The following is a 23,496-nucleotide window of genomic DNA, read 5'->3' as shown; positions in this document are numbered from 1 at the left end:
ACGATAATAATTGAGCACATAGAATTGTTGCAGGCGGGACACAGAACCAGATACTCTAGGATGTTAACAAACATCTTTTTCTCCTGCCAAATGCTCCCGAATAAAGGTTGAACAAATACCAGTTTCTCGGTGTATCTACCTATGATATGTGAATAAAAAAAATATCAAAAATATTGCTAATATATGGAGAATGTTGCAATATGGACAACAACAAGTACAGCAAAGGAAAGTACTTGCAGGGGGTACTGTAACACGTTGAGATGTTAAACCAACTGCAGCTGTGTGGGGTATCCAGGATAAATAAGGTTAGTAATCCTTACCACAAAATAAACAATGCACTTAACATCTATTAAATGTAACTAGGCTTCATTTGTGCCAGATCTTTGTGTTAAAAGAATATGGGATCCAATTCATTAAACTATTGCATTGATGTAAATAAATGCGACGCAAACCATTTATCAAAATAAATACAACCGTGTTCAGAATATAATAACACACACATTGTGTATAATGTATATCCCTTGTATAACACCTGGAGCTGTCTTGGGTTGCAGAGCTTGTAAACGCCCACCCTTTCTCAAAAATACCTTACTATTCCAGAATCCTATCACTAAGTATGCTGCACACCTCTTACATAACGTGCAACCTGTATATAACATAGATTCCCCGACAACTGTAAAAAGGTGTGATATTCTGTACAGTTTTTTTGTCATCCTTTTATCCTAGAAGTTAGAGAAAGGGCTCAGATAGATACTCTACCAATGTTTAAAGCTGTTTAAAAATGCCACCAAGCCCTTATAATCGTGGTGGATGTACCCTATTTAGTTATAAGTAACTAAAGGTTCTTCTAAACTGCAGTTTATGTATACAATATCAAATGTAGAATCTTTATTTTCAGTATCCCTTTTTTAAAATGATGATGTCATTAGAGTGTAACGGGAAAAAAACTTTTAACATGGATAGCTTAGCCGGATAAAAATTTGACACATATCAATCCCACTGCTTTTAGCAGGAAAAATCTGCCCTGCAGGGTTTAAGCCTGCGTTTTCTCTAGCCATAGATGGTGTGGGCAACTCTAACCATGCTTCTAAAGCATTAGTGGGAGTAAGTGATCGTGTGTTATGCCAGCCTTTAAATATCAATTCAACTGCTTCAAACCAAAGGCTGCAGTGCACCAAAAATATGTAAAGCATAAAAAAAAAAGATTGAAGAAACTATGGTGTAGAGTATTGTAAGGGTTGTTCATCTGCTGGTACAGTAACTGACACCAACTGTAATAAACATCTATGCTGTTTTGCGATAGATAGTAAAAATTGAATTCTTCAATATAGATCACCAATAATGCTAAGTCAAAGCCTTATAAATGTCTTCAGCTGCCTGTGTTCGGCACCGTAATAATATTCTTTATAAATCTTGCTAGCCTGTTACCAGTACCTCAACACAAATTAGGTACCGTATTATTATTGATAGCAAGCAAAAATGTTTTAAATGTACAGGTCATTATTTGAATACAAGAAAATAAATACAAAAAACTGGAACAGATTTACTGAAGTGCAAAAATAATCTGCAGCAGAACCTGAACGTAAAATCTCATAAAGGAGCCCGATATTAACATCTTCGCACTGGAACCAAAGCTTTGTGAATCTAGCCCTAATGTATGGACACAGTAAAGGTTTGCAACGTAAATATGATGGTCAAGATGATGAACAAGGTTTGTCATTTCATTCTCACAGCAAAACGATGTTCTGATCGCTCAATCCATGCTATTTGTTTCTAATGTACTGTTCAGTATGTGCATTAGAAAGGATGCAACATTAAGGATTTTGGTGGGGAATACAGGCTACTGCAACAGTTGTATTTCTCTTTCCTTTAATTAAAGACTAAAGAGTACAGCTTGTGTTTTTTTATGTGCCTACAGCATGTGCACTGTAATTGTTAATCATGCTTACAAAGGTATTTGTTTCTGCAGCATCACCAAAGCCAACTGAGAGGCAATTTCCTTCTCAGTGAGGTATCATTTCTACACAGTTAAATTACTTGCACAGTTTACACTTTATTTAGATACATTTTTTTAATTAAAAAAAAATCAGCATTGCTATAAATTTAGCTACAAAACAGTTAATAAGCAGTACAAAACAATATCCACATATGTGAAAGTGCAGCTGAGTGTGGATACCATATTGCATTATTCTATTGACAGTTACACCTAGACAATGTCTACCCTGACTTAGCAGAACAAACCAACAGAGAATCATGTCCTAGATATTATGGGGATTTTAACAAATATATTCAAATATTGACCTTAAGATGAAGGTTGCATTAAAAGGTAAGAAAGATTTAAAAACGCAGGAAAAAAATGATACGCAAGTAGAAAAAGACCAAGAAGAGTCCAAGTAGGAAACTAAGATAAATTAGTATTCCCTTCCAGCATCCTTTTTCTTTTTTGGTAGGTTCTCAAATGTGCTGTACCGTAGGACGTGAACAAGCCATTAACTCTCGAGCCAGACCCATCAGTTCGGAGTCCCTGTTTGCTTGCTGTGTGTGCCTGTCTATCTGCAGTGCTGCTGTTACCTCATCGTAATTCCGTGAGTCATCCCATTGTCCCCTGGGTGACAGAGGTCAGCTGACAGGCATGCTTTTCAGAATAATAATCAAGCAGCCATTATGCAGAATACAAACACACACACACAGGCACACATTGAATCAGGTAATAGTAAATATACTGTTAGCCACGGGAAACCAAAGTGACCAAAGCCAACTAAAAAAAAAAAAAAAAAAAAAAGTTTACATATTGTATATCTACTGTTTCAAATGCACAAGACATTGTTTTCTATGTTATGAGCATTCTATATCAGGACTATTATATATCATGTTTATTTTAAGGTTCTTTCAAATGTTTGCAATAAAGAATTGAGATATGTTAATGTCGGTTTAGTTTCATTAAAACATGCAAATATTCTGCTACATTGTTTTTCATTATTAATTAGAAAATGTTTTTCAAAGCACTAAATTGTATTCAAATAGTGCCAAACACACCACACTAGGGGTTGTAGCTTTGTAGAAGGACCACCATTGCAGCTGGTGAAACCCAGAAGCAATACTCAAATAGCATAACACCTCCGCAAACTCACATATCTTGTAATTTAACTGTTTAGATAACATAACAGCTCCTTCTATCTTTTACCCTAATAAAATTCTAAGTAAAAAAAACATTAGCGCTACACAAGTACCCTAACTGTGCATTGATCCTGAAGTTTAATCCCACAAAGCTTACTGGGTACAACGGCCTAGTTTCAGACTCAATATTAAGGTTGCATTTCCTCTAGTGTATGAATAAAACCATGATTTATAGGTCTGCATTTAACTGCAGCAAATTATTCCCTTTAGATTGCATTAGAAATCTCAGATTTACACTTGCCTGATCAGATAAAAAAGGAGCAATATTCAGAGTCTGTCAGTGAATGATAGACTTACAGTACACATGTAAATGTAGGTTTCATAGATAATATCCATACATACACTCTGCAGGTTGCTGTAGTGGTACACTAATGATGGGCAGGTCAGCTGGCTCTCAGGGGTATACAGCAACCCTTGCGTGATTTTCTAGGTGGTTTTCCTTTTCCAAGGAGAGCAATAAACTGGTAAATTAATGCACATCTTGCACTATAAACCACAGAGCTGGCTGCTGATCAAGACTGGCAGCTATTATCCATGAAGGAGTCCTCAGATTCGCAAACCTAACCTCATCCTGAAGGAATCACTGTGCACATACTTTCTTACTGTGCACGACATAGATTTCAGTTATGCGTCTTTTAAATGCAACACAATTACCTCAAACCTTTAAAATGATCTTGACAAGAGGTCTCCTCATTTTACTTTCTCTGTTAATGCCTCAATTTTAATATATTGTTAATTTAAGCGCTGTAACAGTATGTAACCTAAAAAAAAAAAAAAAAGATATTGTCTACTCCCTGTATGCGTACACTGCCTTTGTGGTCATTTGTTATGGTCTCGCTGGGAAGGTGTAATCACAGGAGCTGTTTAAGCAAACCGAAGGAAATATAAATGCGAGGAGAGAACACAACGCTACACGTACATGGAGGGATACCTTTTTTCAGGTGCCTGCATCAAAAAACATTGACGACATAAAACCCTAAGCAAAATGATGAAATCCATTTTAGAAATGATCTTAATTCATGAACCAGTTTATCTGTATGTTGTTGTTAAGTACTTCTTTGTAAGCAATTATGATTTGACAGGGCTGTTTCTGCAGCTGAAACTGCAAAGCAGACACTGAAATCCTTGCTAAGTGCTTTCACTTAGATCAATAATTGAATATTATGTGCTTGTAAAAGATTTGAATAGAAGGATGTCAAATTGCCATTTTTATTGTGGTAAGGCATGAGCACCAATGTTCTGTTCCCATCAGTCAAAAGGTAATGGAACAGCAGTAATGACCTTCTTTATTTTTTAATGTCAATAATGTAACGTCTAAAGATACATCCTTTATCTAAGTGAAGGTACAAGGAATCATGTATAATTCCTCCTAGAACATAAGCAAAATATGTTGTTGAGAGTACTTAATAATTTAATAAAGACCACTATAATTAAATGCAATGTTAATTAGACTAGACTAAACTTTATGTAATGTCTTCCTACTTTTAAATTAGTCGCGTTCTAAATGATATTTAACTTTATTAAAGTTTTGTTTCTATCTTATTACAGTTTACCATGTTTCACCAGATTCAGGTTTATGAATTAAATTAAAGTGTAACATCTGTCTAAAATCACTTCAAACAGATATGGCTTTACAAGTGACATTTAGACACAATAGAAAGTTGAGCAGTTTACTGCAGAAGATGGTTATGTGATCATGGAAAAATGGACCCGACTTACCCAGGTAATGGTTAAACACGCACGTGAATTTAGTCAGGGTACTTAAGTAGGGTCTGACTGTAAGCATTCTTGAAGTAATTCATTTGTGTTTTTAAATAGTGGTCCGAGTCCGAGATTTAAAATCAGGAAAATCACAGACATGCCTTTAAATGAATCAGTGACATCTTTAATTGAATTATAAACCTTTTCAAAAGATCCAGCGATTTCCTTTAATCACATTAGTATTAGTTTCACTAATACTGAGGATAAGAAAATAGCTTTGCCTTGATGATTATCATTCGTCTTTACTTGAAACACTGAGACAAATTAAAGCTTGCCAGGCTGGTTGGTTTTACATCAAAGTCATAATTGAAGAGGGACCCTTATTTTAAGCATTACAGTTCTGTGTTTTATTGCACCAAAAAATAAAGCACACAATACAAGCAATGTGTTGAAAAATGAAACCAATCACTATGCTGTAGTAGCACCAGAACCCAAATGATGTCAGATCAAAGTGTTAACTCGAGTCTTTATTTAACGATATAAGGAGAACATTCCACAAATCAAACAGCTTGCAGATGAGTTAGAAGATGAGAGGAAACGCCTAGGAAATCTGGCTCTGTGCTGCACACATACTGCATAATTAAACAGAATGTTATGCATAAGGCAGCACCTACTTTTTTCATACAGTAATCTGTGAACTACATACTGCACTGCATATGTTCATTTACTGTACAGTATGTATTTCAACAGTGCATCATTACGAAAATACAATCAGTTTCTACTGAGTAAATAAATCCTGTTCTATACACTACTTCTTGGAGTGGCTACATATATAACACGTTATAAGCTATGACAGTGACACAACAGAAATTCGTAGTTACACTGATGACTTGAAATTTGACAAATCATTGTACATCACAACAGTTAAATAAATTACTAGAATGAGTGAGTACTCATTACAATCCTGAAGCACAGTAGTGCATCTTGCAATCTGAATTATTTTTGTGAGCAATGCTCAGTACCAAAACACAGAACGCCTTACAGATCGTCACTGAAATCTGTTATAAATGATGGTTTGTGCCAATGGAAAGCCATGATCCTTCTAATTATTTGCCTTGTGTGGCTGATGTAAACCTCATATTTCTCTGTAATCAAAGTACAGTACTAATGAAAAAAAACTGTTGAGTTTCAATGTACTGCCCATTGCCCTGCATATATCTGATGGTAAAAAGATAACATATTGACATGCATAATGTGAAGAATTGCTAATGTATGAGCTCTCAGCTCCTGTTATTGTGCAATCTGGGCATGTGTACATTTGAAGGTCAGCATTCCGGAACTGAAAAGAAAAAAAAACAAATAAACATAGTAGTAATTGTCATTAAGCATTATCGTATAGTAAATTATAATGAAGTAATTTCTTGCCAAATACATAGGAGGTTTTCAAAAACTGTTGATTATCCATATAGGTGATGTTGTTTGCATGATCCGCCCACATCTTCATGCAGCATCTTTTTAGAAAGATATTATCACCACAAATCCTTCTCCTAAAAGGTTCACTAGCAAGAGTGCAGCCTGTGCACAAAACCACATACTTTAACTGCACAAAAATCAAAGATACCTTTGCATTGCTTATATATATATATATATATATATATATATATATATATATATATATATATATATATATATATATATATATATATATAATTAAATATCCTAGGTGGTCTGCAACCTTTAAAGTTTTTGGAATAGCAAAGAACTAGAGACACGATACAGTTATAATATAGCTACAGTACATGTCAGATTAGAAATGAGCAAACAGCAGCGACACAGTGTGATCAAGAGAAATGCAAATGTAATATGTCTTTACCCTTTTTGTGAGGCACACTAATCCTGTGAATGAATTGGTATTCTTTCTTCCTTCATACCCTAGGGAAATCCTAACTAATCCTTAAGTACCTTTGAACTGTGAATTAGTATGTTATACATGTTTAATTTGAATATTTCTTCTTAAGCTAAACTATCATGGCAATGTGAGGACTGGAGTAGACTTGGAAACCAATTACTGTGTATGAGGTCATATTTTGCAGGTGAAAAGAAAGAAAAGCAATTGAAAATCAATTTGTCCGAGGAAGATTCAGACACACGAGCACTCACATACTGTAATTATCAAGAAAAGGGTATATGATAAAATAATTTGCAGAAACAGGTAAAAAAAAAAAAAAAAAAAAAAAAAAAAGGAAAAGTAAGCAATATTGTTCAGTGGTTGGTGATTTCAACCTAGGATGGAGAGTCCTGAAATGTGAACCCCAGGAATACTGAGTAGCGTGTGATGAGCCCAAGTCCTGCATCTTATTACCTTTAGCAAGGCTTTTTGTGTGCAGAGATATTCACATTTAAACCAAAGTATTATTTGTTTAAAATCTGTGGGCATCTTTGACCATTGGGCACGGCTGTCATTACCTTCAGGTTATGATTTTAAAAACGTCAATCCCAGTTGTGAGTACATGTTAATGTCGCGATGGTATGCTCTGGTCTGCTCTGGTCTGTCTCTCAATTAGCTTCGAGACATCCTAAGTATAATCGGTAAAGATACTGCCTTTTGTTCCAGATGCACACCTGGAATAAGGTACCAGAAATGCTTTAATATAAAACCTACAATATTCTGTAATGGTTTTGTATTGCAGTCAAATGCCTTTATAAGTTGTAACAAAGACTGCACAACCAAAAAACCTCATTGTGATCAGTTCCAACATTGCCGGTTGTGTAATTCTCAGTTACATTGAATGCAATTCATCTTGTCGCCAAACTATCTTATACCGTACATATAGACTACTGTTCAAAGATCAGGACACATACTGTGCCACTCTGCCTGACAAAGTGTTTATAGAAGCATTTGAATAGTATTACCCAGGAACAACTGAAATAATGCAGAGTACTGAAAGCCACTAGGAAAACATGGGCTCAGGATTTTAAAGCCTCTCTCTCACTACTATCAGCAACTTCTGACACTGCTTAGCTGAGACACATAATAAGAATGGTTGACAGCCTCCAAATAAATGTACAACATTTGTAAAGCTTTGCAAAACAGCTGACAATAAATGTTGCTGATGGCTTTATGAAGCAAGCCTTTCAATTTGTTAAAGAATGGGGGGGGGGGGGTGAAAAAACAAATCAATTAAAAATAAAAACCTGAAAAGTCTCCATTAGATAAGTATTCACCCCCTTTGCTATGACACTCCTAAATAACCTCAGGTGCAACCACTTGCCTTCAGAATTCACACAATAAGTTAAATGGAGTCCATCGGTGTGCAATAAAAGTGGTTCACATGATTTCAGATTAAATACACCTGTCTCTGTAAGGTCCCACAATTGGGTAGTGCATTCAAAGCAAAGATACTACCATGAAGACCAAGGAGCTTTCAAAACAACTCTGGGATAAAGTTGTGGAAAGGCACAGATCAGGGGAGGGGTATAAAAAGATTTCAAAGGCATTGAATATCCCTTGGAGCACAGTCAAGTTGATCATGAAGAAGTGGAAGGTATACGGCACCACCCAGAATCTGCTTACAGCAGGCCATCCTCCAAAACTGAGCAGCCGGGTAAGAAGGGCATTGGTCAGAGAAACCACCAACAGCCCAATGAGAACTCTAAAAGACCTACAGCATCCCATGGCTGAGATGGGAGGAACTGTTCATGTGTCAACAATAGGTACTCCACAAATCTGGCCTGTACGGAAGAGTGGCAAGAAGAAGCCATTTCTGAAAAAAGCCCATGTAAAACCCTGATTGCAAAAAGGCATGCAGGAGACTCTGAAAAGATGTAACAAAAATTGAACTACTTGGCCTAAATGCAAAGTGTTATGTCTGGCACAAACCCAACACAGCACATCACCCAGGTAACACCATCCCTACTGTGAAGCATGGTGGTGGCAGCATCATGCTACGGGGATGCTTTTCATTGGCAAGGACTGGGAAGCTTGTCAAGGTAGAAGGCAAAATGGATGGAGCTGAATACAGGCAAATCCTTGAGAAAAACCAGCTTCAGACTGCTAAAGACCTAAGACTGGGACAGAGATTCACCTTTCAGCAGGACAATGACCCCAAGCACGCATCCAAAGCGACACTGGAGGGGCTTAAAAACAAGAAAGTGAATGCCCTAGAGTGGCCCAGTCAAAGCCCGGACTTGAATCCAATTGAGAATCTGTGGCAAGACTTGAAGATTGCTGTCCACCAACGATCCCCATCCAACTTGACAGAGCTTGAACAATTTTGCCAAGAATGGGCGAATATTGCACAATCCAGATATGCAAACCTGGTAAAGACAACCCAAAAGACTCACAGCTGTAATTGCTGCCAAAGGTTGTTCTACCAAGTACTGACTCAGGGGGGTGAATACTTATCTAACCAAGGCATTTCAGTTTCACAATAAAAATTCTCTTGCCTCTTCAAAGTGTTGAGTAGGTTGCGTAAATCAAAGGAAAAAAATTCCATTTAAATGCGTCAAGATTTCATGCTGTAACACAACAAACTGTGAAAACGTCCAAGGGGGGTGAATACTTATTATAGGCACTGTATATACACAGGCATATGCACACACAGATGAATCCCATTTATGTAGATTAAAGGCTTAATCTTGGGACCATAACAGGCAGGATTTCTGCACCAATATCTTTAAAACCATTGATATAAAGGCAGACGACACAACAGTAGCTGAGAGGCAATGGAGTCTCTAGAGCAAGACATAACAAAGATAAAAGCTCGGAAGCAAACAGGCACCAATAGACAAGTATGTACTATTCCAGAATTTTAATTGGAGATTCCACTGATTGACTTAACCTCTCTAGTTAAGATACAATCAAATTAATACATGTTTTGTTCAATAAAAGTCAACAACTAAATTGAAAGTATGAATTTAATTTAATTAAATCTATTTCTTTATTGTCTTTCTGGACAAAAATAGTAATAGTAATTCAACATACCCAATGACCGCCAAATATGATAAATCCAGATTAGTAAAACTTTATTTTAAATGTCATTATTTAACATGCAACCCTGCATGGATTATTCTGTAGTTAACACCAATGGAACCAGTGCAAGTTGAGAAAAGTTTTTGAGGTTAATGGTTAATAGCTGTACCTGGGTGTTTGGAAACTTCCATTTAGATTGGAAAATGAGCTCTTTAAACACTGACTGCACGTCTCTCCTCAAAGAAAACGGATCACAGGCAGTAGATACAGTAGCAGACACTCATTAACTGCAGAATTCAAAACAGGTTTTATACAGTTCAGCCATATTTTGTAAATCGGGAGGATGACATTATTACAAACAATAGCCATAAGACGATTAAGACGAACAGACTCAAGGAATTACATTTAAAAATAAACTTTAGCAATGATGGGAAGTCTCAGGCCGTGATATATTATATAAATAAACTTCTTAAAAGCCATTGTCTTACCATTTGCTAGTTAACATATTCCTCTCCTACCCAATTGTTAAGGAAATAGAGAAGGCCTTATACAGTATATCCAGTACAGAGTGATGGGGGCATGACCTAAATCAAACAACAGCAAAAGTTTATTTCACAATGTACTGTATAACAGTACTAAAGAAAGTGGGACGTACTAAATAGGACTCCACTGACCTCAGGCTCAGCAGAACTTTTCTTACTCAAAGATGTCGCAGGCAAAGGAATGCAATGCAACAATGCTTAAAAGAGAAATGTTTTTCATTTGAATGTGTTTCTAAAAAGCATCACTTGTACTACTCCACGCCAGGAAGGAAAAACAGACAGCCATCTCAGCTTGAATAGGCTTTCTAAAACCAGAAGGGCAAAGGTCATATAGAACATGACAAATCAAAGCTGTCTCAGAGGTGAAGCATTATCCCTGGCTTCAAGGTAAAGGCTTCAATGCAAGCATGGCTTCTGTATATTACATCAAATGTCAAATGCCACTTTAATGTTTTGTTTATTGATTTTGTTTTCAATGTGATGATCTAGCTGGCAGCCAATGTTCCATCCCCACTCTAGCAGGGGAGGTGAGGGCCAGATACGCCTTCTTTGGTCTTTGTAGCATTGTTTCTTGATGAAGAATGACTTCTCCCACTCTCTAGACAGCAAGCCAGCCTCCCCCGGACAACACATTTCAGACAGACATCAATGCATTCACACATTCACAGATATGTCAATGATCTTTGATCCAAGACAGCTATGTTTACCAGAGGGGCTGTTTCCTGGTGGATTTTTTGAAAACTGCATGGAATGAAGAATTTTAATAATGCATTGTGTAATATCAGTAGTCAAGACAGAGAGAGAGTATTTCAGAAAAAAAATAGTGATGTGCCAGTTTAGAGCATATCGACAAATAATCTTTTCTAAATACTGTAGTTAGTACACAAATTGAACCCAGAATTGTAATCATGGCATTCTCTTGAACAACAAAATGTATGCAGCTCATTATTTTCTGTTCTTCCACAAATAGCAGAATAATTGATGCAAATAACATTTAAAAAAATACCCAACAAAATATATAAAGCTTTCAAACCAAAAGGTTGGAGCATAGACATCAAAGATCCTGGTAAAACCAACATTCCTTCCTTAAAGTATGGTAAAAAGTACAGTTCTTGGTTTATTTTGTTTCTGTCCTTCCCTTGGTAGCTATTTTCCAACCCAGTGGACAAAAGCATTGACATAGTGTGTTTACTGTATCCTAAATAATATTAAAACCTTACCAGATAGATTGAAACATGGTGTGTAAAAGTCTATACACTGTAATATATCCTAGTCTTCAGTAATTATTTTGACTTAGATGAAAGCATCTTCAACCTTCTGCCAAGACTACCTATCAATCCCAAGTCCTGGCCATCACACCCTTGCACATGACTGTATCTACCCTAATCTTCTTGTCTAACTTCCTCATTTCCATGCCAGGTTGTATTTTATACAAAATACTTCAATAAATCATTAGCTTTTGTAGAGTTATGTATTTATAGAACTTTGAATCAACTCAGGTTTTTTCTTTAAAATATAATTAAAATCTGTTAATTGGGCAACAGGTTGCAGATGATCAGCTATTACATGCAATAACATACGACGAATTACAAATGTGATTGATGAAGATATTTTCCATTCACCTCATACATCATATTATTATAAGGGGCAGTGTGGTCCAGCAGTTAAAGAAATGGGCTTCTAACCTAGGAGGTCCCTGGTTCAAATCCCAGTCAACACTGCTAAATAAACAAATAACAATATGTTAAGATTAACGCCCAAAAATCAAGGTCCATAAACATACTGTATGACTCATGTCCTTCTCAGTAGATTTTCACTGTGGGCCTGCAGAAAATATATAGGGCAGGAAGAAACAGTAGTCTGTTATTATTTCTTATTTTATCTGCAGTAGCTCCCAAACGGCAAGCAATAACCTAATTAGAAGGGAAGTAAACTCCTGCTGAGGAAGATGGAGACCTAGAACTCACACCAAGGCAGCACTCCCCAGCCTGACAGCCACAGCTGACATTTCAATGTGACCGTCTGAAGAAAACGGTCCACCCCAGTGTATCCTCAATCCAGCTCTTAGGCTGCACTGACATACTGTATATCAATAAACTGCTGGCTGCATCTTCAGCACCATGTATAACAGATTCTTTCCGAAAGCAGCGTTTTTATATTACTTTGATTTTTTTTTTGTGTTGTTAATTTAGTTTGAAGAATTCTTACTATTGTGTTATTGTTATCATGTTTTAAAAAGACTGACTGTAAAAATATATAAAAAAAATAAATATTAGAACTTCCATATACATTATAATAGTTGTTTAATTCAGAACACTACAAAATAAAAATGACTAAGGAGTCTTACTAGTCAGTATTACATGGTGTTGTTGTGGTATTTGTTTTCTCCTCATCCACCCTCTATACAAATCTGAATTTTTGTCAGACAGAAATTAAGGTTAAAAATGTATGTTCCAACTGATGGGAATCGCTGCAAATTGCAGCTCCATTAACTTTATTTCATGCAGGTAGCAACGAGGGAGGGAGTGCTGCATTATCCTTTGTAAAATAACACATGTTCTGCTCCTGGATTCTGCAGCAACAGTCACTGCATAATTCATTTGTGATTCAGCACATATATACATGAGTAGGAGAGATAGGGTGCAGGAAAGAGGCTGCAGCAGTAAATATGGAGAGGCACAAATTGTATGAGTAGGAAGAGTGAATAACCCATCTCTACTTGCCTGGGACTTGGTATCAGGCTGTCAGTCTGGACTGATTTGTAGACTTGGTCAAGGGGTGATACAAAACTGCGTTCTATTTGCAGATATGAAAGGTCTATGTTTAAGGCTGCTGAACAGAACACATTTACAAAGCAAATTCTCATCTGCAGGCATATTATTTTACTGTCTTTCAGTATTCTTTCCATTTGATTACATTACTGAATTATGGAAGTGGGGTTTACTGGTACAATATCACATTCAGTTAAGAAGTCTAGCGATGTAATTACATGATTCGATCCCTCACAAATGCTTTGCACTGTGCATGGAACGGTCAAACTCAATTAAACTTCACCTCATTGTCTCTGCACAGCAGATACTTAAATGTAATTGAATAATTCACTTGTTTTAGAAATAGGTAAGTAGGCCCCTAAATCTTAGGCTCCTAAGATAAATCTGAGCCTGTTATTAAAGTTTGATAATGGTTGATCAGGTTGGGGAAGTTTTCTTAACTGTTACAAGAATCCTGTTTTGTTTTGGGGATATTTAGATATTCTGACCTTAATGTTATAGATATAATAAGTGCCTGTTTGTTATTTTGCTGTGTTAAAGAGAAGACATCATAATTTCCTGTAATACGTTAAATAACAGTATTTCTGACACATACTTTGTACGGGCATATGAACATGTGGTATTTCTGTGTTTCCAAACCTAAGAGGATTTGGACCGAATGAACATCCAAAACACAAAAAGCAGGACTTATTAACTACCTAATAATACCCATGTTGTTATTGTACAGTCTTTTCACTTTACTTCACAAGCCCCCTGCAGTATAAGGTTCACTGCAACAAAATCCCCTCTCAAGACAAATGTCTCTGTTCCCAAATATAGCACCCAGATTTTTGTAGCAATATACACCTCCATTTAGAGAGCCTAGATTCACCCAGAGGCCAATGGAAAAGTAGGGTGGCATGGCAGACTATTGGCTTAAGATACAAATGTGTTGTATGTCAATACTACTTCCAAAGCCAGTTCTAGTATCCCAGTACTGCAAATAATGTTGAGATATGAGCTCACCTATAAACATGGTTCCAATGTGTGTATGTGTGTGTGTGTGGGGGGGGGGGACCTCTTTGCCCTCTAAAAGCACTTGCCCTGTGATTCTGCTCACAAAGGACTGTAGGCTGTTCAGCTTGCAGGGGATTAGAAAAACATTTTCCCCTCAGCAAATTGAACAATCACAAACTAAATTGTTTAGTGGTCAGTGTTAGTTGAGATGTAATGAGTTTGATCCCCAGCAGGGGTTGGCTTATCCTAAATGCAAGTCCAGGAAAAGGCTCTGCAGAATATCACCATGGGAACCGGTTAGGCACGCAGTCCTATTACAGGACTCGGCTAAAGGCAACAGTCGCCAGCAGGCAGCAATATAACGGTAGAACTACAGAAAATTAGAATGCATTGTTTCTTTCTCTCGTCCGGCTAGTTGGCATAAGAAAGAGAGAAATGAAGAAGGAGATGTGAACAATCAATGATTTTCATCCACTGCCAGTCCCAAAACCTCTCTGCTGTAGCAAGGCAGTGGTCTGAAAACTGTATCTTACTGCAGCCCTGTCCCTTCCAGCAGGAATCCTTGGAGTAAAGAGCAGTACCCCATTTATAATGTGTATTCCAAAATAACGGGATAGTGGTGTCACACCTAGCAATTCTACTGAGGCAACCATTTTATGCAAACTAGAATTCTGTAATTTTTATATCCCTGTACTCAGCACTGGGCTGCATTTTCAAGGCTCCTGACCGCTTACTAACTCAGCTGGTGTGATCCTCTCTGGTAGACAGTAATACAAAATACATGTGGCCAATATTTAACTAAAGTGCCTATTCAGACACAATTCTGAAACTTCTGGCAGATGCACAATACTTTTATTCTCTGTCATAGGACTTGCAAAAAAAAAAAAAAAACCTCTTCCAATCAAGTCCGGTAAGTTGTACGTCACACATACTTCTACAATAATACCACTAGGTGGCAAGATAGCAAAATAAAGGCTGATAACTTGAAAATTTGAACTATTTGGGTGCCCGCAACTCTTAGTGGTCTGACACAGTATCAATCCCCATTAAATCTGCAGAACTGTGTATGCTCTTCATTCCAATTACTGAAACTAAATACTGGATAGTTTATTTTATCAAATCCAATTAAAAAGATCCTCAAAAATAACAGTTGTTTACTTTGATGGTATTGTATAGTTTGTTGGTGTCCGACTCCTATAGCAAAGCCTCTGATTTGGATTTACAGCAGGAATGTAAATTAGGAAGCCTTTTTCTCAAACACCTTACCCAGGACAGTAAAAAAAACAATAACTAATAATATAAATGTGATACTGTAATGCAGAGAAAACATTTACATTTTAAAGATGGTTTGGCATGAAGTCCAGTGACTCCTACTCATTTCATTCAGGTTACTACAATAGATCCTCTGTCAGTGTTATTTTGTTTTTAGCATTTGTATATAACAGACGGTTAAATTATTGTAAGGTTATCTCTGCTTGTCTTTATTATTTTTGTGTTCACAACCAACGTTTTATCACCAAATGGTACCACATTTTTGACAGCTTAATTCACCCAAGGAATTCTTAGTAATTCAAAGTGGTTAGAGTTACTGAGGACACCTGACTTTCATTAACCCAATATAAAGAAGTACTGTTTAAGTTATAGAGCAGGCAACTCAGCCTAGGCGAAATGGGATTCTTGGCTGACATTCTCCCAAAGGTCTTTAAAAATAAATTAATAGCTGGAAGGGTTTATGTTGTACACGATGCAAAGGCTTATAGTATTTTGAAACAGATTCCAAAGAGCTTGCCACAGAACTGAAGGGAATAGTCCTGAATACCCATTAAAGGCTCGATCTTGGGGTGTTTTGAAATCTGACTCAAAATAAAACCCCACACATATCTATACATACAGCTTGTATATTTCTTGGATGGGCATTGCTGTAGAGTTTGGCATTCCATTTTCGGCAAAGAAGCAGTGTTGGCTCATTAGCTGCGAAGTATGCCTCTCATGGGACGCGGTAGAACACTGGTTAATGGAGCAGCTTTTCACAGGTGGCCGGGGTTCAATTCCAGTTTAGGTGAAAAACATTTAAGCTTGGGGGTCTCAATCTAGCCCTAAGTGGAAAGATTACATCACAAAATTGGTACCTGGTACATTTTAGGCCAATCTGCATAAATAGAGAGCGGTTCAAGTTGCCAACTTCATGAATATCAAAAATTCATCCCTAAAGAACAAGGTCAGTAACATAAACACCATCTTCAATGATAAAACATTGCATATGTCACGAGCATAACGAGTAAAGCACCAGGTCTACACCACACCTTGTAGAATACATTATCATGGCAAATGCCCAATGCACAGTCTAACTGAACAGGTGGCTCCCAACATATAGTGTTCAGTATCTCAGACAATCAGGAATGAAGAAGAAACACCTACAGTATTATTCTTTTTAAAACTATTGAATTGCATGCTGATCATTCTGGGTTCAAGACAGGGCAGCACACTTGCCAGCTTGAGCAGCCTTGCCAATTCACAAATTAAACAAAATGACACTCAGCAAAGTTAACTGGGTCCATGAACTAAAGCTCTCTCCACTGGGAGAAGGGTAATCTAAGAGTGGTGGCACTCCTCCCTAATAGGATCATAAAGGCGAGACTGCAGGCCTGAAGGTGAACATGTAGTTGTGTTCACTCGTTACTTCGCTCTCTGCCTGCTCTCTGCCGTACTGCACACTTTGAAAAATGAGGATAGCGACTCTGTGAGGGGAAATTATACATTACAGGATATGGTAGGAATTTAACATGGACGAAACACAATTGATCAGAATTTGCTAAGGGTTAAACTGTGAAATAAACATCCATGAGCCACAATTCACCCTTCTGAAGAGCGTCAGGTGGTTGAGCTAGGTAACTTTAATCACCAGCTGCTCCTCGATGTGCAGCAGTGCATTCTGAATTGCACTGGCTGTTCCTGGACAATTCTGCTCCAATGCACAGTGTCTGACATTTCACATAGAATGACAAATCTACAGTACCTGACCTCTATCCCACTGCATCATTTCAGGATGATTTATTCAAAAACATGTGTCCATTATCTTAGATATATATCTTTTCCTTTTTAGGATCACTGGCACTCAAATCTTTTTGTCTTACTCTATTTCACTATTGCAGTTGTTGGTACATAGTTATGGTTCAAGATATCAAAACAATATAGATGAGCACAACATCACTCTTGAACTAATCTGACCTTGCCAAATTGTGTATTTGTGGGATTTATTTATTCTTTCTGCTAGCTTATCCAACAATAAACAAGCTGAAATCACCAATTGAAACTGAAAGCTTCTTTATAATAGAACCAGAGCCATGGTATCAATGCATACGTTTCATCGAGGCTAACACTACCGACCAGTGCGAAACAAATAACTCTTGTTTGTTGTCAGTTTACATCACCTGAATAGAAATTATATTACAGTAACTTATATTACAGTAACTTAGATGAATAACATATTTTTTTCTATAAATCCTGTATATCAGAAGCATAGATATTGTTTTAGTTAATTTCTAATATAACCTTTCTTCAGTACAGCTACAGTATAATTAAAATATCAGGAATTCAGTAGCAGCAAAATCTTTCTGTGTTGTCTACCTACAGACTCAATGCATATTCCAGCTGTCGGAACTGATTTCACACCTGGATAAACAAACACTTTCCTTTGTGTTTCTCGTTTTCCTTGGCTACTGTAGCAGCGCTGCAAGGCTGTACTTTTCACAGATACAAAAAAAACTCTGGCTAACATGATCACATAATACACCAGGGACATCTAAAACCAATTAACATCTTTATAGAAGTGCACTGGTGGGCTGCTTTGTTACACATGAACTTGCAGCTCAGTGGAAATACAGTGTTAAACATGAATCACTTTCATGTGCTAAACTTAATATTTAGCACATCCATGTCATGTCTCCTTATCCCACTTTCAAGTTCCAGGCTCGTTCCTATTGTAACCCAAAATGGTCTGGCAGTCATTTCTAGCTGTGTATTGGCTGAAAGGGAAAATGACATCAGCAAAGATGACAAACTGAGACCTTGCACCTGTTAATGCAGGAGGCTGTCTCTTCTGCTCCTTGAATGCAGAGGAAGAGAACAAATAGGTCACATTATTCCATGCTTTAAGCTCAACAGCGCCTGGGGGGGGTGGGAGATATCGTGTGTATCGAATATCACAGTACCAGAAACAAAGATCACCTCTATATATACAGTGTGTAAATATTTAGTGTGACATGAGGATAGACGGACAGACATACAAACAAAAAGCCTTAATGAACCCTGATTGTAATACTCTTGCTATCTTGTGTATACCACAATTCTTAAAGAGGTTCTCCAAATATTTGCTAAATGCATTTAATACTGTAATTTGCTCTTATTCTTGATTACATACCTAAGCGTGTTCATCACTGGTGCACTTCCAAAGGATCTTGTTTTAAAGATCTTCACACTTGCAGAGCCAAACACTGATGCTGTTTAAATCAATGCATCAACCTGATCAATGTTCATCATCAGGTTGTAGGTATTCCCCCATGCCTTATGACGCATGCTGTCTTCAATCCCTTTGATTCTGTCTTGTTGTTGCCGAGGTGGATTACACCGAGCTAGTTGCTATGCAGCAACGTGGAACTCACAGGACATGTGATCGCCAGTTTTGTGCTGATGAAGTGATGAATTTCCACATTGGCTATGTAATGTGTTGCAGTTGTACAGCATTCTTTTTTTTACTTCTAACAGAAAATATGTCAGTGAGGAATGCTGTTGGTGATACAGATAGTGAGGAATACAATGTGAATTACAAGGCATGAAATGTCACTACACAAATTCAGGCAATTCAAAGATATTGGGTTTTTGGTCCTGGGAGAAAACAATTGCCAGGCAGCTAAAGGGTTAAACTGTTATTACAGGATGGTGATATAACTGTAAACAAAATCTGTAGTGTTCTACAGTGTATACATTATATAGGTGTAACGCCTCTACACAGCCATATTGTGAAGCACACTATTTTAAATGTTTATTTCTCACGTGCCTTTTAATGACATACTGTTTTTCAAATTTATTGATCATATAATATATATATTATATATATATATATATATATATATATATATATAGCAATATATATAATATATAATATATATATATATATTTCTTAAGCAAATGTTTTTAATTTAAGGCAATTACAGATGTAATTCAGACAATAATCCCTATAATTGCCGCCTCACTGACTTTCCAGCATCCATGTACAACCTGACTAAGAAGAATCCGATAAATTATTTTCATCCTGCTGCCTACATTCCTATGGATCAATTTCTGCACATTTGCTGGAACTTGGCTAGCATCAAGCAGCTTAAATGACAATAGAGTGTATGATTAAACAGCAGCAGGTGGAGGGATGTGATGCATGTTAACCAGGACCGCCTGCTGTAGCACCGATCTGCAATCAGCCAGTCCACACTCTGTGACATGCATTTGATCAGTCTCCTACAGTATTGCTGCTACAGCTCACGGTCATACCAAGGGCACACACCCTGAGCACTGGATGACAGGATCCCCTCGTTCATGTGTGTGTGTGTGTGTGTGTGTGTGTGTGTGTGTGTGGAGGGTTTTTTTTCTTCTGAAAACAGAAACAGCCTTTAGTGAGGACACAAAGAAAATGTATCAAGCTTCTGTTGTAAATGTCTAGTGTAAGAGGTAAATCTTGTTAGTGAGATCACTGCAAAACACAACTCTTTGTTCTAATTGCAAATATGTTATTTACCAGCAGAATTTAATGCATTTACTTCTTATTGAACCCTTCTTCGCTTGTGATGAGATTATATTTATAACTGGTTGTAAATCAGGATTAAATCTCAAATCATTTTTTTTTTCAATTGAAATAACCCAAAAAACAGTTTAATTCAAGATGTATTCTTATTTCTTCTTCTGTGACATCAGTCTTACAAAATGGTAACTAATTATGTAACATAATGTGTGTATATTATATATTTTGTAAAAGGTGTCACTTCTCTTTCTCTTTGTCTGTCATCTCTGGACTAATATGGCTACCATTTCATCTATCTACATTTAAACAGAGCAATTCAATACAGAATATATATTTACTGTAAACACAGTTTTATATTCTTCTAAGAAAACAAACAGACATTTCTAAAACTGGGCATTTGTATTAATTATTATGAGTATCACAAAATCAGACCAAGATTTTTCCATTATAGGTATAGGTTAGGTATTGACATCATGCCTCAATACACTATGTAATCTATACTTAATAAACAAAAAACAAAAAACAAAAGTCATAATTAAAAAATGAATTTACACCCAGTGCCTCAGATGCATGGCTCTGGAACTTCCAGAAACACAGCAGCAGTAATGTTTCGTTACAAGTAGTAAACTTTCAGAATATCGCCAATTTCATTTTCAACATGATAACTTTTCACTTGACCACTGTAATAAAATGGCTGTTTTGTCCATAAAAGAATAGTTTTAAGCTTCTGGCGTATAGCTGCACAAAAACCATTTAGAGTGAGCAAAACAAGGCTAAATGACTCAAAACGAACCAAAATCAGTGACATGAACAGACTGGGGAGAGAGGTACCGTAGAAAGGTATTTGTTTGTAGGCAGCAAAACAATGTGTCAGAATGAGAACGATACAGTTCCAAACCAGCTCACATGGATCGATTTAAATTCGATTTTCTTTTTTTAAATCAAGAATTCAAGTAACATTTTCTGTAGATTCACACATATAAAGTAACAGAACTGTTAAAAATACGCTGATTCAAAAGTTTTGATAAGTGTAGGAGTTGTATGCAATTGGGTTCAATATATGTACAGCTCTTTCTGGCAGTGTTGTAAAGTAACTGTAGTTCAGTTTCATAAGGCAACACTTTGGCAACACAGCACACTCCTGAACAGTAGTAAGTAGACGAGAGGGGCTTGTAGCATGCTGGACACAGGGCAGCATGACAGCAGTACTTATAAACAGTATGTGTGGACGTTCTGAGTAAACCATTGGTGTTACGATTATAATGTAACAACTTGGTCACATGACCTGGTGTAGGACTGTACCTGTAAGTTTTTAGTAGGGATACGGGAATCCTGTGGCACCACCAATAAAGCTTCAGTAGATCCCTTCTAAACCCCTCCATCCGCACAATGCATGTATCTCTCTCCATTATAACGTCCTCTTGCAGGACAAATTTACCAGAATTATAAATCAGTTTTATTAGAACACCACTGGTACTGGATCCACCGGTTCAAATATAGAGACTGACGCGCCTGAAGAAACCACACGTCCAGATCCAAAATCTGCCTCCTAATGAGTGCCATCTTTCCTCCCACCTGTTAATATTTATTCCAATATCGCTCTCAACCAACTTCAATCATCTTGCTCTGGAGTGATCATCTCAAAAACGTCTTTATTCCACTTGCAATCTCTCAAAATGACTTGCAAATCCTCAGACAGAGCCGGTGTCAGTACCACGGCAACCCAAATACAGAAGTTAAATTGTAATTATGAGTAAATGTATTATTTCTGTGCCAGGTATTCTACTCAAGTAGTCTTTAGGGCTAGAAACAATTAGTTTTCACTAAACTAAACTAAACTGTATGTGTGCAGTGCAGTGAAACTTTTCAGATCTCCCCTTTTTTCTTTTTGTCTTCTCCTGCTTGCGTCCTGTTCCCTTAGTCTAGCCTCTTTTCACTCCCTATTGGTCCTCCTCAGTTCTTCTTCAAGCTGAAAGTTATTGGCTGATCTCGACATACAATTATACAAATGTGCCAATTAAAAACATTCTACAATTGGCACATTTCTGTCATACTTTCTAACAATCAAGACTTTCATTTAAGCGTTTTGTCGAGCCTCATTATCATAACAACGATTATTGTTATCATAATGCTTAAACGACTATTATAATTATACGATTTTAAACCAAAAATGAAACCTGGCGAACCTCTGCAACCTCCAAATAAAAAGAAACACAAATCTGGATGTTAAAAACAGAAGGAAAAGACAAACAAAATTGAATAAAACTGCAATCAAGCTAATCAAGCAGAATCAGTTAACTTTGATACCATACTTCACAAATTTGCCTCCGGAAAACAAAGACGGAAAGTCTTTAGTTAATCTGACTGATAAATACACAGTCAAACTGTCTATGTAAATTTAAAAACTATTATTTCTGGAATAATGTGTGTGTTCTGTTCTCTGTTAATTGTGTACTACTCAGGCTACAGTGAAAAAAGAAACTGCACGAAAATCATTTAGTTTTAATAAAAATATATATATTTTCACACTGTACAGCAATGTGTAAAATACAGCAGCTTGATTTATTTTGTGTTTCTGGTAGGCTAAAGTATAAAGAAAGTGTGCTACAGATATTTATTTGATTTGTACTACTGTATAGGCCTGTACTGTGCAGATTTTTTTTTTTTGTTTGTTTTGTTTTTTTTGTTTTTTTTTTTTATTTTAAACTCATGTCTTCAGATATGTCTGGTTTCCACCTTTTTGATAATTTTTTTTTGGGGGGATTTTGGGGTGAAGGTGGGAGGGCCCACTGGAGGTCCATTGCCCGGGGCCCACAAAAACCTGCCACCAGCCCTGTCCTCACATTGCATGTCTTAAAGAACCATCCATTTACAGCATTCATGCACAATGATGTCCATCTGGCTGTTTAGAATGTAACAATATCTTCTTATTCCTTTCTATGCTTTTTCACATTTATACTTCATTTACGTAACATAACTGACGAGAGGTCCTGTGAAATACACCAATGAATGAATTCTGATTGAGACACGTCAACTAACTGCAATCACAAATTTCACAAATTCGAAGCTGAAACACTGTTCACAAAGTATTCATTTGCATAATAAACACTTTATCTGACTTGATAAGATGTTGAAGCCTCAGCCATTATAAGTAAAAACTACATAAATCAAGACTGTATCAGATTTTGTAAAGGACACTGTAAATATGGATTTAGCCCCAAGTGAAGTTTGCAAAATTCAAAACATAAAAATAAGAAATAATTTATAACAACTAGCTATGTGAACAATCAGTGTGTGTGTGTGTGTGTGTGTGTGTGTGTGTGTGTGTGTGTGTGTGTGTTCGGTATGTATGTTTTGTTATACTTTTTTGCCAGCTTTCATGCGCAAGTAAACATTGATTCAAAGGTTGTAAAGTAATACAGCAATAAAAACCAATACAGCTGAGGATGGACATAGGTAATGGGCCTGTGGGCCTGATTCCAGAGCAGCTTCACACAAACTCCAGTGATAAAAATATTACTGTGTACCCATTAAAGCAAGGCCTGC

At 36.8% G+C, this 23,496-nt stretch overlaps 1 protein-coding gene across 11 annotated transcripts in view; it reads right to left on the bottom strand.

Moving 5' to 3' along the window:
- Nucleotides 1–23,496, bottom strand: part of LOC121328796 (plasma membrane calcium-transporting ATPase 2-like) — a 145,261-nt gene that overhangs the window by 90,343 nt on the left and 31,422 nt on the right. The gene's annotated exons all lie outside the window — the stretch shown is intronic.

This window comes from Polyodon spathula, chromosome 16, assembly GCF_017654505.1.
Source record: "Polyodon spathula isolate WHYD16114869_AA chromosome 16, ASM1765450v1, whole genome shotgun sequence".
NCBI classification, from domain to species: domain Eukaryota; kingdom Metazoa; phylum Chordata; class Actinopteri; order Acipenseriformes; family Polyodontidae; genus Polyodon; species Polyodon spathula.
The sequence above is the reverse complement of the archived record's forward strand: the minus strand, read 5'-3'. Positions and strand labels throughout refer to the sequence as shown.